Source organism: Hyaena hyaena, unplaced genomic scaffold (genome assembly GCF_003009895.1).
Source record: "Hyaena hyaena isolate Hyena2069 unplaced genomic scaffold, ASM300989v1 scaffold_3, whole genome shotgun sequence".
NCBI classification, from domain to species: Eukaryota; Metazoa; Chordata; class Mammalia; order Carnivora; family Hyaenidae; genus Hyaena; species Hyaena hyaena.
Window position 1 is genome coordinate 2,671,288 of NW_024080635.1, and position 14,490 is coordinate 2,685,777.

Here is a 14,490-nt window from a genome sequence, read left to right on the forward strand (position 1 = left end):
TGGGGACAATTCTCTGGTTTTGCCCTTCACTTGCTGTGTGGCTTTGTGCTCACCTTCCTCTCTCTAGGCTGTTTCCCTGTCTCTAAGAAGGGAATCCTAGGGGCACCTGGGTGGTGTAGTCAGTTAGGTGTCCTGGTTTCGGCTCAGGTCATGATCTCACTGGTTTCTTGAGTCTGAGCCCCGCATCCCGCTCTGCAGTGGCAGTGCAGAGCCTGCTTTAGTTTTCTGTCTCCCTCTTCTCTGCCCCCCCTCCCCACCACTTGTGCTGTCTCTCTCTTAAAATGAATAAATAAATTAAAAAGAAAAAAAGGAATCCTGATCTGGGAGGCATAAGGTTTGCATGAGCCATGCACGCTTGGGCAACTCCCTGCCCTTCTCTGGCCCTTACTAGTTAATAGGACCAAACGGTCTCAGGACCCCTCTGGCTCTGACATTCAGAGGTCCAAGTGGAAACTATGTATTTAGGGAAATTTAAGAAGAGGCGCAAGGGGCCCCAAGGAGAACTGCCTTGAGGGAAGGACTGAGTCCGAATCATCTCCCAGGGCTAAAAGGAGTCCACCTGGCATTGAATATATATTCAGGTTTTTTTTTTTTTATTTGACATAGTTTTTGAGAAAATACTCAGTGCCAGACCCTGCACTAGTCACTGTCCCCACAGTAACGTACAACACAGACACACAGTCTTTGCCCTTGAGGAAGAACTTGCAGCCTAGCCGAGAGCACTGATTAGTAAGCAAACATTCACATTCTTGTCTGAACAAGTAACAAGAGGGATATAAACAAGTCTTAGCCACAGCACTGTTGGAAGGTAAGGCTTCAGAAGAGAGGTGATGTATGAGTAGGCTTTTGAAGAATGGACAGGAGTGTCACAGACCCTTCATTCCTGTGAGTTTAAACAGCTTTTTCTTGTCACATTGGCTTGTGCAAAGATACCGATCTTACTGCTAGTTTTGCCGTCTACAAGAAGGGGCTGCTCCACTGGGGGTCTGGGGCGAGAGCAGGCAACTACTGACCGTGAGGACTGGAGTGAGTTTCAGGCACAGCATAGGGTGCGGAGACGGCCTGAGGCCAAGAGTCAGAGATTTCACATTTCGATGCGGAGGAATGAAAATGGGCATGACAAATGGCTGTGTGGACACATGCCCTGCCCTTAAATTTGCCCTTGAAGCTCTTGGCTTCAAGTTTCTTCCTCTGCTCCAAGGCACAGACCAGCTCAAACTTTCCCAGGGCAAATGGCTTCACCCGAGTCTCTCCCGCCATGGAGTTTATCTTGTTGACCATGTTGATCATGCGGGATGCCTTTGGGTGGAGACAGGTCCCTGGTGCGCTAGAGCCATCTTAGCAATTCACACGAGGCAAAAGTTTCAATGGACTTAAACCAGTTGTTTGGACAGATGTTTGGAAGCATCACTTCTGCACATCTCTTCCCGAAGCTGCGTTTGGTGACACCACTTTGGCAACTTGAAACTGGCCAAGGCGGGATGATCTACTAACCTGAGTCGGTAAATGCTGCACATCAGGGCTTGGTGTGCGGTTTTGACTTTCTAAAGAAAATGATGGACAAAATGTTAATAGTAGCACGGACTACATGAAGCACTGAGACGTAGTCTAACTATAGTTCGTGTATCAGACTTAATGACAATAATTTATTGAGAAAAGACTTAGTGGACCGGAAGGGAGCCCCGCTGTAGATTTTGATGGAGTTGCAACCGTAGACTGACCAGAGACACGAGAGCTCCGCAACAATTAACAAAAGCATTCTGTGAAACGAATGGACTCTACGGAATTTACAGCCAAGAGTGCGTGCCCCGTGTTATTTGTAAGCTGTGCGCTACATCGTTTATATCCGTGAAACTTACAATAAACATACGAACGTGTGTAATGCATACGTTTGGGTTTCCGAAGAACCAGTTGTCAAACATTTGCCAGCACACCGCTGGACAAATCCAAATCCAAGTTTAACGAAGTCCTTTTCAGAGCGCGTTTCTTCTTGGGGAAGCCCTTTTCACTATGGGAACTAATTTCAGGACAAAGAGAGGACCTCATGCTTCCGTTGTGGACACTCCCCCGACCTTGGAAGCTCTGTGCCTTTGGAGTCTGTCATTTTCTTTTCTTTTAATTTTTTTAAATAGTTTTATTTTTGAGACAGAGAGAGACAGAACATGAGCAGGGGAGGAGCAGAGAGAGAGGGAGACACAGAATCTGAAACAGGCTCCAGGCTCAGCACAGAACCCGACACAGGGCTCGAACCCATGAACCGCGAGATCATGACCTGAGCTGAAGTCGGACGCTTAACCGACTGAGCCACCCAGGCGCCCCGGAGTCTGTCATTTTCAACAATGACAATAAAACCAACACACTCAGGGGCTTTATGATACTTTATTTACATTTTCCAACTCAAGAGCCTTAAATAAGGCCACTTGATGTCAAGTAACAGTAATTTCGTAACAGTACTATTCGCATTGAAACACAGCAGGAATTACCCTAAGTACGAATGTAAGGGAGGCAGGGCACGGAACTCTCCCCTGCAAACCTTCATCGCTCCCTCACCCTTCCCTTGCCTGCGCACAGCTTCCTGCTGCCTTCCTCTGGTGCAAACAGCAAGGAGGGTAAAGGCAGTTAACTTTATAGTCAACAAGTTCACCAGTTCAGGGACCAGCCCAAACCAGTTGTGCCAGTCCGTATCCCCCAACGGATCTGATTGGCCCGCTTGGATCAGGTAGGCATTCCTGGACCAATCAGCCGTGGCCAAGGGCGGGGTGGGGCGGAGTCACAGGAAAGCCGCCCTGGCCTCGAGGGTCAGCGCCACCGACTCCGAGGGGCACGTCTGGGGAGACGGAGGGTGGGGCCAGGGCTGGGCCGGCGCTCCGAAGGTCGTGTATCAAAGGAGGTCACCGGTGAAGCCAGGCGGACGCCCAGGACTCCCCGGCAGGGCCGATTTCCTTTCATTCCCGTCAGTGAGAGTCACGTGCACTGTCCATTATCAGATTCAGTCGCCCCTGAAATCGCCTTAGTTACATACTTGATAGTTTTCGTGTGTAAAGAGGTGAAAAAGGCCTGTGGCGCGCGCTCGGACATCTTTTAAATTTTGAGATCGTAGTAGATGACAGTCATCTCTGTTTCTGCGGACTGGTGACCATCCTGGGGCTCCCAGGGTTGCCGTGGGTCCCCGTCGAGGTAAAGCTGCATCATAATCATGCTGTTTCTTTACTTCACATTAGGCCCCGAGCACCGCCCTCCTCTCCCCAGGGTGGGCCGCGGCCACTGGGTCCACAGGGCCTGGAAGCAGCTGACAGAGCAGGCTCTCCCTGCGCATGGCCTGGGTTGGAATCCCAGCTTCCTTACTAGCTGTGAAAGGTCAGGCAAGTGACAACTTTTCTGTGCCTCAGTTTCCTCACCTGTAAAATTGAAATGAATAACTGCCTACCACATATGGTTGTAAGGACTGAATGAGTTTGCATTTATTTTTTTTTTTTAATATTAAATGTTTGTTTTTGAGAGAGACATAGAGTGTGAGCAGAAGAGGAGCAGAGAGAGAGAGGGAGACACAGAATCCAAAGCAGGCTCCAGGCTCCGAGCTGTCCGCACAGAGCCCCACACAGGGGGTCGAACCCACCAACCGTGAGCTCGTGACCTCAGTACCCACCAACCGTGAGCTCGTGACCTCAGTCTAAATCAGACGCTTAACTGAGGGAACCACCCAGGCACTGCAAGAACTGAATGAATTTGCATTTATAAACAGTGCCTAGCAAGTGGTAAATGTTCAAGGCTTTTTTTTTTTTTAATTTTTAACGTTTTTTAATTTTATTTTTGAGAGACAGAGACAGAGCGGGAGCAGGGGGAGGAGCGGAGAGAGAGAGGAGACACGGAATCCAAAGGAGGCTCCAGGCTCTGAGCCATCAGCACAGAGCCCAAGGCGGGGCTCAAACCCATGAACCGTGAGATCATGACCCGAGCTGAAGTCGGACACTTAACCAACTGAGCCCCCCAGGTGCCCCATTTCACCGTCTTAAAATTCCTAATAATTTTTTTAACAAGGGACCCATATTTTCACTTTGCAGTGGGCCCGCTGATTATCTAACCAGTCAAAGGTCTCAGGGGTGTGTGTGTATCTGTCTGGGTGTGCGTGTGAGGTCAGGTGCGGGTGAGTGAGTGTGTGTGTGTGTGTGTGTGTGTGTGTCATGCATGTGCTTGCACGTGTGTGTCTAGGATGAGTCTTCCTCTGGACCAGGGGACCAGGATGCTGGTCTCTGTGGGCATTACCTACCCCACCCCCACCCAAGACACAGGGAAAAGCCTTTGCCCTCAGTTCCTCCCTGCACCCCCCAGCCTAACCTCACGCCCCCACACCAGGACCCCTCCATCTCTGGAAATTCCCAATGCCCCATCCCACCCCTAGCCCTGCCCCTGTGGGAAGTTGGGAAAAGTCACAAAATCACCAGTCCTGGGGAGAGGGCCAGGAGAGGAGAGGAAGGGGCACCTGTCTGGCCGGGCTCACCCTGCACCATCACCTCCACCAGGTGGCCTCTCTGCCCTCCCGAACCCCGAGGGTCAGGTAGGGGTCGGTCTCCCCGCTTCCCAGACGAGGCTGTTCCCTGCACCTCCTAACTGGCGCTTCCTACGAGGAGAAGCTGAAACGGGTAGTCAGGAGTCCTGCTTCTGGTTCTGGCTCTGGACCCACCCCATCCTGGGACTTTGGACAACCGGCCGCCCTTCTTGGGCCTCAGTTTCCCCATCTGTAAACCAAAGAGGTTGTCTGTTGTGACCCCTAAGCTCTGTTCAGGACTTGCACCCAACTGGCTGTCAGTTACCCCCCTAGCCTGTGACAGCCCCTCCTGGCTCTGCGCAATGGGACCCTGGCCCTGGGCAAGCTCCAGACCCTCGCCCTGGTCTCTGACTCCAGACACAGTCTGACTCCTGGATCTGAGAATACCTGGTCCCCTTAGACCGATGGAGGAAATGTGGCCCTGACAGGGGACAACACTCACCAACCCAGCAGCAGAGCCCAGGCTCAAACTGAGTCTTCCCGCCAACCTCGCCCCAACCGCCAACCCCCTCCCCCACGCCTCCTGATGCTGTGCCCGCCATCACTGCCTCTGAACTACACGCAGGATTCCGTGCCTCTTAGGAAACATGGTACCCAGAGCACAGTCTCCACCAGCCCCCATCCTCCTCCGGCCACAAATGAGAGAGGGTCTGAGGGCGTCGATATCATGGCGTTCATCCCTCATTGTCCAGATGGGGAAACTGAGACCCGAATAGGCCCAGATCACTTCCCTGACCAGGAGCTTCCTGACCCCAAATCTTGTGGCTCCCCCTCATTTCTCATCTCCTCAGTATTCTACACTCTGCTAAGCACCCAGAGGCCCTGGCATCTGAGGACTCTCTCCAGGGCCCCTCCTTCCAGTCCTGGGACCTGAGGTGTCTTCGGGGGTGGGGGCTGGTGCCAGCTCCCGGGGACAGAAGGGCAACCTGGGGTGGGGTTCTGCCTGCTGTTTGTCACAGCTGCCTGGACACCCGTCTCCACCCCCCCTCCACCCCTACCTCCACCCCCAGGCTGCGGAAAGAGGGGGGCCAGCCAGGCCCACCGAGGCCCAGAGATCCGGCTGACACTCTTCACAAGCAGGAGCCAGACCCCTTCTTGGCTTCCACTGTACAGCCCCCTCTTACTTGTTTCATCTCCTTGACTTCCACCGAAAGGTTCTCTGGGGTAAGCATGGCTCACTTGCCCTCCCCTCACCCCCACCCCCACCCCTGTTTCACGTAGGCCTGGGGCTGGGGACTGAGTCTGGAGTTTTCTGTGGGGGGCTAGGTGGCACCTTGTGCAGGGGGCAGAGAAATGCATAAGGCACAGCGCCTGCCCTCAGCAAGCGCCCCCTCTGGGCCTGACTATGTGGAGAACCCGAAGCTAATTCTAAGACACCTAGCCGGTCACTTTAAGTTCCCCATCTTCCCTCAATCTTATCACTCTGCCTTTCCCCTGAAGGTGCCACATCCACCCCCCAACCCTTCTGGGCTCTTCTCCTCCCCCTCCCTCTCCCACATTAGTTCTCTTGTCGCACCCTGTTTTACAGTCAGCAGCCTGGGAAACTGGATCCCAGGCCAAATGAGAGAGAAGGTAGGACAGGCTCTGCCCGGGGGTGGGGGTGGGGGTGGGGGGCGGTCACACTATCATCTATGGTGACCCATCCCTCCCGGGTGTGGTTAGCCCTGCAGGTTCAACCCAATTTCAGAGATAGACAAACATCTTCTCCGGCATGTGGCACATAGGCTGGGCTAAGTGATCTCCAGCTTCTGGGTGGGAAGACCCAGGTCCAGAGAGGCAATGGTGGCTGGAGATCTGGGGTCACACAGCAGCTATGAGCCTGAGCCCTGCTTCAAGTGCCCTTAACTCAAAACTAACCGCCTCCTCCTGGTTCTTGGGGGTCTTCTGTCCTATGCGAGGGAGCTCTGGGCCGAGCAGCCTCTGACACTCCGGAGTCCAGGGGTCTCTTTTCTTTGGCTGCCTATTTTTTTTTAATTAAATAAAAAGTTTTATTTATCTTTTGAGAGAGAGAGAGAGCATAAGTAGGGGAGGGGCAGAGGGGGGAGGACAGAGGATCTGAAGTGGGCTCTGTGCTGACAGGCTGACAGCAGCGACCCGATATGGGGCTCGAATTCCTGAACTACAAGGTCATGGCCTAAGCCAAAGTCAGACGTTGGGTTCGCTATTCTTGAATTCCCTCCAAAATCCACCTTTCTTTTCCCGGAGTCCCCATGCCCTTCTCCCAGCATCCTCTGCCTCAGCTAAACCATTGGTTTAAGGGATGGGTTCTGGATAGTTCCGGTCCTGGTCATACGTCAGCCCCACCATGGGTACCCTGGCTCTGCCAGGGCGCTCAGGCGGAAACTGCCCCCAGAACATCCCCTTTTTGCAGAATCTAAGACAGCTCTGGACCTCGCTATGTGCCAGCCTCTACTCTAAGGCTTGGGGTGTTAGCTCACTGTACTTTGACGCAGTGACGGAGGTGCAGAGAGGGTACATCACCTGTCCACAAAGCTGGTGTGGTAAGGTGGGCCTTTGGCTCAGGAAACGCAATTTCAGAGAGAGACTTTTAACCACGGTGTCAGGGACCTTGAGTCCCCTGATGGCCACCGTCTCTGTTTTCCAGACTCACAGGCAGCCCAGAACAATGACCCCGTGTCCCAGTTTCGCTTGCAACTAGATGTGGCCATGTGCCTACGTTCTGGCCAAGAGGGAGGCCATAAATGCCTCTACCAAGTCATGCCTTTAATTAGGTGAGGTGTGCCCTCCCCGCTCCCCTGCCTGTTGCCTGCAGGTGTGGGTGAGAGCCTGGCAGCCCTCCATAGCCTCCTAACTGACCGGTGTCCAGTCCAGCCTCCACACAACAGCCAGAGAACTCTTACCGTGTTCTGAGTCAGATCATGATGCTCCCCCATCTGAGCCCTCGGTGGCTCCCCATGGCCTTTGGAAAAAAGGCCAGCCTCCCTGATGGTGCGCAAGGCCTTTTCCTGTCTGGGCCTAAACAATCTTCCTATCTTATAATTTGCCACTTCTTTTTTTTAATGTTTGCTTATTTTGAGAGAGAGAGAGTGCGTGTTTTTGCGCATGAGCCCGGGAGGGGCAGAGAGGGAGAGAGAGAGAGAATCCCAAGGGCCACTAGCACTGAGCCTGACACAGGGCTCAATCTCACGAACCGTGAGACTGTGACCTGAGATGCCCAACAAACTGAGCCACCCAGGCGCCCCTCATTTGCCATGCTTATCCTCTGCCCTCATCCCAGATCAATCTCTAGGAACATCTCATCTTTCCTTGACTGTGTGTTCTTCCTCTGCCTTCCCATTTTCTCACTCCATACCTGGAAAACTCCTATACATCCTTTAAGATCCAGTCCAAAGGGTCTGTCCGGTGTGAAGCCTGACTTTCCTGGCAGAGTGAGTGGCTTCCCACTCCTGGCCTTCCGCGCTCCGTGTGCGGTCTGCATGTGGGATAATGATGGCCTTTCTGTGCTGTAGACATCCACCTCTCCCCTCTCTCTATAAGGGTGGGAACCAAGTTCAGGCCATCTGTTGGTTGTCAGTACCCAGCACGGGTCCAGGCACCAAGCCAGTGGCCGTCAAGTTCAAGAATGTGTGTGTGTGTGTGTGTGTGTTTGTGTGCATGTCCTGAGCTGGCTGGAAGCCCAAGCCAAGGAGACAGGGAGGACATCTAGAAATAGCCACATCTCTGGGTCCAGACCAGACCTGGTCCCCCGAGAAACTGACCCAGAGTCAGGGGGTTGGGGGCCCAGGATGGGTGGGTGGAGACAAAGGGGTATGACTCAGGCAGGGTGTGGCCCTACGGCTCTCTGGGGGGCAGATGGGCCCTGCCTGACTGTTAGTGGGCAGTTCTGGCACTCAGACCTCGGTGACCCTCTGTGACCAGTGAGTATTTCAGGCGAGAGCTGAGCGTCACCTGCTTCCTTGGCCCAGTAGCTTGTAGGTCAAAGGGGAGCCTGCCAGCCTAGCCCCGGAGAAGGTGACAGGTTTGGAGCAGAGACACTGGAAAAGTTTGTCCTCTCCTGGTTCTGGCCCCGCCCCACCCTCTTCCCCACTTGGAAGTATCCTCCCTGAACCACCAGCTGCCAAAGCTTGAAGGATTGAAGGGTTCATCTGGCCCAGCCCCTGGCATGGCATTGGGGACGCTGAAAGGAAGAGACTGGCCCAAGGTCAGAGAGCAAATCAGGGCAAAGACAGTCACAGGGGAAGGCAGCGTGGAACAGTGGCAGGCCGTACGAGATCTCAGGCCAGGGTCCTGGGTCCAAATCCTGGCTCTCATCTGTAAACCGGGGCTGGGAACAAAAGTACCTACATCCCTGGGTTACTGGCAGACTCACAAGAGCTGCAAGGTTAAAAGCAGCTGAATCCAGTGCCCGCCCCTTCGTAAGCGCCACACGGCTGTCGGCAATCATTTTCCACACCCGCTTCACAGCACGGAAGGGTCCTCTGTCCCCCGCCATCTCATGTGCTCCCTCCTCCAACCCTGAAAGGTGGACATTACTATCCCCATCGCTCAGAAAAGGAAACAGCTGCAGAGAGATCAACTGGCCGAGCTCACACCGCTGGTACCACGTCTCCAAACTGCCAGTGGTCTTTCCGCCTCTTCCTCCTGGCCCCTGACAGCTCATACGGTGACACATCGAATGGAGAGAGTGACCGTGCACAAGCCAGTCCTCAGCTCCTGATGCCACCCTGGGCTGTTCTTACCCCTGCACTGAACAACCCCATTGCTCATCTGACATCACACTGCCGACCCTGGGCCCTTCCTCCTAATCTCTTCCTACTTCCCACCTCTAGGAGGGCAACTCTTTTACCCAAGTCCACCCAGTTCAAGTCCAAGTAGAAGGCTCCTTGAGTTTCCTATCTAGCGTCTGTGTTTACAACAGAGCCTGGAGATGCTGCCCCCCGGCCCCAACCCCAGCCAACCCCAAGATTCCAGGTCCCAGACTCCTGAGTCCAAGATCCATTCCCTGCCAGGGCTTGCCAAACAGCGGTCCTCACCTAAGGACACACAGGGGTCACCTGTTCACACCAGCTGGACTCGTCAGGTCTCCTGGAGCTGCGTGAATCTTTTCCAGAATCGTGAGCGAGCTTGTTCCTGAATGAAGTGTGCTCTAGGGAGTGATCATTGAATGTCTGTTTGCTGCCAGGTCACATGGGGTGAGAACCCGCCCCAGACCTTGGGGTGGCATGAGGTGCTGTTTTATAGGCATTTGGCTTCCCTTTCTTATTATGCTTTACTCAATCTAATATCATTTGTAGTGTTGCAGAGGCAAAATTTCCATTGGATAGAGGAGCAGTGTGGGGAAGGAGCCAGGGGCAGTTCCAAGTCTGGGATCTGGTTTGATTATTTCCTAGGACTGGAGCTGTTCCTAAAGAGAGCTACTGTGGGGGCGCCTAGCTGGTTCAGTCGGTAGCACAGGGAACTCTCGATCTTGGGGTCACGAGTTCAAGCCCCCACGTTGGGGATCGAGCCTAGTTACAAAAGAATAATAACAATACATTAAAAAAATAATAAAGATGGGGCGCCTGGGTGGCTCAGTCGGTTAAGCGGCTGACTTCGGCTCAGGTCATGATCTCGCGGTTCGTGGGTTCGGGCCCCGCGTCGGGCTCTGTGCTGACAGCTCAGAGCCTGGAGCCTGCTTCAGATTCTGTGTCTCCCTCTCTCTTTCTACTCCCCCAATTGTGCTCTGTCTCTCTCTCTCAAAAATAAACATTAACAGAATAAAATAAAATAATAAAGAGCTGCAGTTGAGATTCTGGCTATACTTGTGTGTTCCAAAGGGCAGTTCTCACCTGGGAGTACTTGGAGTCCCAGCACCCACAGGAAATGGCCCAGTCCCATGGCCCTCAGGGATGGAGTGAAAAGGAGGATACAAGACTTTGGCAGGAGACAAGGTGAAATAGGAAAGGGGTGGGGGGGGAGTGCAGGCAGAATTTTCAAACAGGGAACACTTCTCTTTGCTCTAGAGAGACTGCCCACATCACAGATCCATGCCAGGCCCTGTAGTAGGCTCTGTGGACGTGACGAGCCTGCTCCTGCAAGGCTTCTGGTGAAACAGGAGACCCACACTCTGAGTGGAGTGGACCACATAAAAGCAAGGTCAGGGCTTTTCTGAGGAAGAGGTGGCTTCCTGGAGGAGGGACAGCCACGCTGAAAAGTGAGCAGGAGTGACTAAGAGAGTAGCAGCTAGGGAGGAAGAGTACACGCAGGCAGACACAAAAGACATACGTGGCACCCCTTTGAGATGTATCAAGCAAGGGGAGTGGCTGGAGGGTTTGGAGAAGCAGGTGAAGGGGCCAGAGCCTGGGGCCTCCCTGGAAGGAGACTGAGAAGAGAAACAATGACTCTTTGTATTGCATTCCCAGCCTTATTGTCCCTTATCTCCCCAGAGTCCTCAGGAGGCGGGCTGGGTGGGATTGTGATGTGCTTTTCACAGATAAAGAAATACAGACCCAGAGGGATGGTGACTTGCCCAAGGTCACACAGCTGGTCTGTAAGTAAGCAGGATTGGAAGCCAAAGGAGTCTCACTCCAGAGCCCCCAAAACTAGAGAGGTAGAGAAGTTCACTAACTCACTCACTCACTCACTCGCTCACTCACTCAATCATTCATTCGATATTCATTCGTTTATGCCTACTATCTGCCAGGCACTATTCTTGGAAAAGGATTTCAGTAATCAACCTAACTAATGAAACAGATGGGGCCAGGAGGAAGAGTCTGGGCTTTATTCTGCTAACAGGGAGGACGGCTGGCTTCCGGGAAAGCCGAGGTGACCAGCTCACCACCCTGAGCTGCCCCCCCTCCTCTCTGGGCAGAGGGAGCCATTGTTCCCCTTCCAAGGAGCCTGGGCCACAGGCAGCGGTTTCTCAGAAGCGACCGGTGTTGAGGAAATCCCTATCTTTGGCCATCATTTGTTCTCTCAGACCCACAGTATCTAGAACTCTTGGGGAACGGGGAAGTGATTTCCTAGTGGCAGGAAGGACACTGCATTCCAGCCACTGCGCTGTAACGCGCCCCCCCCCCCCACCGCCGGCCCCAGCATCGTGAGTGCAGGGAGGGGGTGGGCCGTGTCTCTCCTGCTTCCCCTGGGATCCACTGAGCCCAGCACAGTGTCCGGGTGCCGGAGGTACTCAATTAAGACTAGTGAAATGCATGAATTATTTAGAAAGAAAGGGAGAGATATGGAGACTTGTCTGCAGTCTCTGAAGGGACTCAATGGCCTCAGTGAGGAGACAGATACACCTGGATCCTTTGCTGTCAGTTCAATGTCTCCAAGGGCCTTGGCTCGTTCATGTGCATCTCTGGGAAAAGTGCCCTGGGGAGGACCAGAAGGGTTCTCTCACTCATTGAGTATTTGTGTGTGTTCGGCTTCCATATGTTATCTCTTTTAATCTTCATGTCATCCCTGAGAGTAGATGGCCTTCCTCCATTTGGGAGGAAAGGAGACTCAGAAGGGGAAGGGACTGGCCCCTAGCCTCTTAACTAGTAAGTTGCAGGTTTGGGATTGAGAACCAGGCTTCTTTCCAAAGATGCCGCTTCTGAATACATCATGCACCAGGGGAAGCTATGTATGGAGGGTGTGGAGAGAAGGGTCACGAACTTGATTCCATGGCAGAGAGCCACATCACCATTACCATAAATAAAAATTCCCAGTTGCAGGTCCTGGGGGGTGGAGTGGGGTGGGGTGGGGGTAGTCAATATCCACAGACTTAGGCTCTGAAGGGGCTATGGGAGGGCGGGGGGGTTTCTATGACCCTGGGTCGGTAGAGGTTCCAGCTCAGCCCCTTTGGCCTCTAGCTCTGGCATTTGTCCCTGTGCCAGTAGCGCATCCCTTATTGGAGGCGCCCGGATGGCAGGGAGGGTCCAGGGAGCAGCTGAAGATGCCGAGTAGCTTCCTCTATCCTCCCCCCACCCCCCTGCCCCGCCCCATGGCCCCACAGATCATCCGGTGCAGCTGGCCCCTCTCATTGGCTCTTTCCTGGTTACTCAGCTCTCCTCTTCTCCATCTTCTCAGCCTGTGGTTGCCGTGGAGACACAGAACAATGACATCACTATAGGGCGAGGGCTGCGGAGATGCTGCTCTTGGCAGGGACTGGTCCTGCTGCCTGCCAGATGTTGCATCCACAGCTGGACCTGCCAAGGGCAAGAGGGAGGGGCAGGAAAAGGGGAAGGGCTCACATTCCCTCCCCTCGCCCCTCGCTCCCCAGATGCAGGGAGTATCACAGGGCAGGGGGGATGCAGGTAATCAGAGGGATGAGAAGCTGTACGTGTATTTGGGAGATGAAAACCCCGTGGAAAGTAGAGAGGCCGTGACTGAGCAGTCAATTGACTCAGGTCTGGGTGTGGCGGGGAGATGGGGGTACGGCAGCAGGGCTAATGGGCCCGGGCTTTGTTTCCACACTGCTCAGCATTGGCAGGGCCCGAGAGAGGGGACAAAAGAACTTTCTGGAGTGTTCTCCTCAACCCATCCCGAAAATCTCTGCAGCTCCTTCCTCACAGCTGCAGCAGGTTCTGATCCTGCTCAGAAATGAGAAGATGGGGGATTAGAGAAGCCAAGCGATCTTTTTTGGGGGGGGGCTGAGAATCCCACACTGTCAGAGGATAATAACAGCAGTGGACACGAGCACATTAGTCCAACATGCTCAGCATTTTAAATGCACTATCGCGTTTGCTCCCCAGACATCTCTAGGGGGTAAAACACTGTCATCCCTTTTATTTTCAAGATGAAACTGAGATCCACAGCCACACGGCCAGTACCCACGGGAATCAGAACTGGCACACGGATCCACCTGCCCGCACCTGTTAGCCCAGCCCCGGCTCTCCACGGTCACATCGGAAGGACCATGTAGGGAGACAGCTCTGGCCCCTGGGTCTCTAGCCACTCAGTCCTTCAGAGAGGAGGTCCAGTGTCTAAAGGTTGTGACCTTGACTTAGAAACCACCCCACTGTCCTCCCTGCCCTCCCCTGCACCTGCTCCGGCAATGAGGTCAGCGGGGCTCTGTGCCCAGCCCTAAGGCCTTCTGGCAAGTGGACCTGTCCGAAAGGACCAAGAAGAGCTTGGGCAAGCGAGGGCTCTTCCTCCCTGGCTTCTCCCCAGAAAGTCAGAGGTAGGGGCAGATGCTGTCCAGTTCCACATGGAGAAACGGAGGCCCAGGAAGGAGAGGGTCTGCCACACTGCACATGTGCAGAGCTGCTGGGACCCCAGGGCCTCTGCTGTCTGAAGTTCAGCAGGCCCGACTTATGCAAGGGCTTCCTATCTGGCATTCGCTTACCCCTCACTTCCTCTGGGAATGGGAAGTTCCCCCCCCCCCCCACAACCCCCTAGATCAGGACAGGCCTCCCCGCAGAGCCACCACACTGGTTTTGGGTCTGCCTGCGCAAAGGTGAGCTTTGCCAGTGTGTGTCTTACTCCAGCCTGGCGAAAAGTAGGTGCTTTAATAACTGCTGGATTCAGAAATGAATGGACCCCTCCAAGCTTCTGTTTGCTCATCTGTAAAACAGGGGTAACGATAAAACCTACTTCCTGGACTTTGTTCTGAAAGTTCCGTGAGAAAATGTGCTTGAAGCCCTCAGCATGCAAAAAAAACCACACCAATACAAGGTGGATCATACTATTAAAAGTGCTTCCTAAGGTGTCCACCACGCCCGCAGGCTCTTCAAAGGAGGTGACGGACATTCTGTGAAATGGGTCTGAGAAGGGCCCGGCTGGTCTGGGCTGCAGCAGTCAGGAGGTGGGGAGCTGCCCTTGGGCCTCAGAGCTGGCTGGCGGGACAACTTGGGATGGCGGTGACGGAGCCAGTGACCTGATGCAATGCTCCGTGCCCCGGGTGACAGGGCAGCGGAGCCTGAAGGAGGATGGGGTGCAGCCCCGCAGGGCGGAAAGGCCCGCTCACGACACATTCCACGCGGAGGGGCGAGCACGTGCGCGGCGAGTGGGGTCACACTTTC

At 54.0% G+C, this 14,490-nt stretch overlaps 2 long non-coding RNA genes across 2 annotated transcripts; one reads left to right on the forward strand and one right to left on the reverse strand.

Annotated features, from left to right (window-relative positions):
* Nucleotides 1-2,364: 2,364 nt before the first annotated feature.
* On the reverse strand, nt 2,365-8,093 carry LOC120231026. The gene is made up of 2 exons (XR_005528245.1): nt 7,860-8,093; nt 2,365-3,398 (listed from the first exon to the last, which is right to left on the reverse strand). It is a non-coding gene; the product is annotated as an uncharacterized LOC120231026 (long non-coding RNA).
* LOC120231022 lies at nt 3,296-6,398 on the forward strand. Its single transcript, XR_005528244.1, has 4 exons — nt 3,296-3,357; nt 5,557-5,710; nt 6,075-6,118; nt 6,209-6,398. It is a non-coding gene; the product is annotated as an uncharacterized LOC120231022 (long non-coding RNA).
* Nucleotides 8,094-14,490: the final 6,397 nt, after the last annotated feature.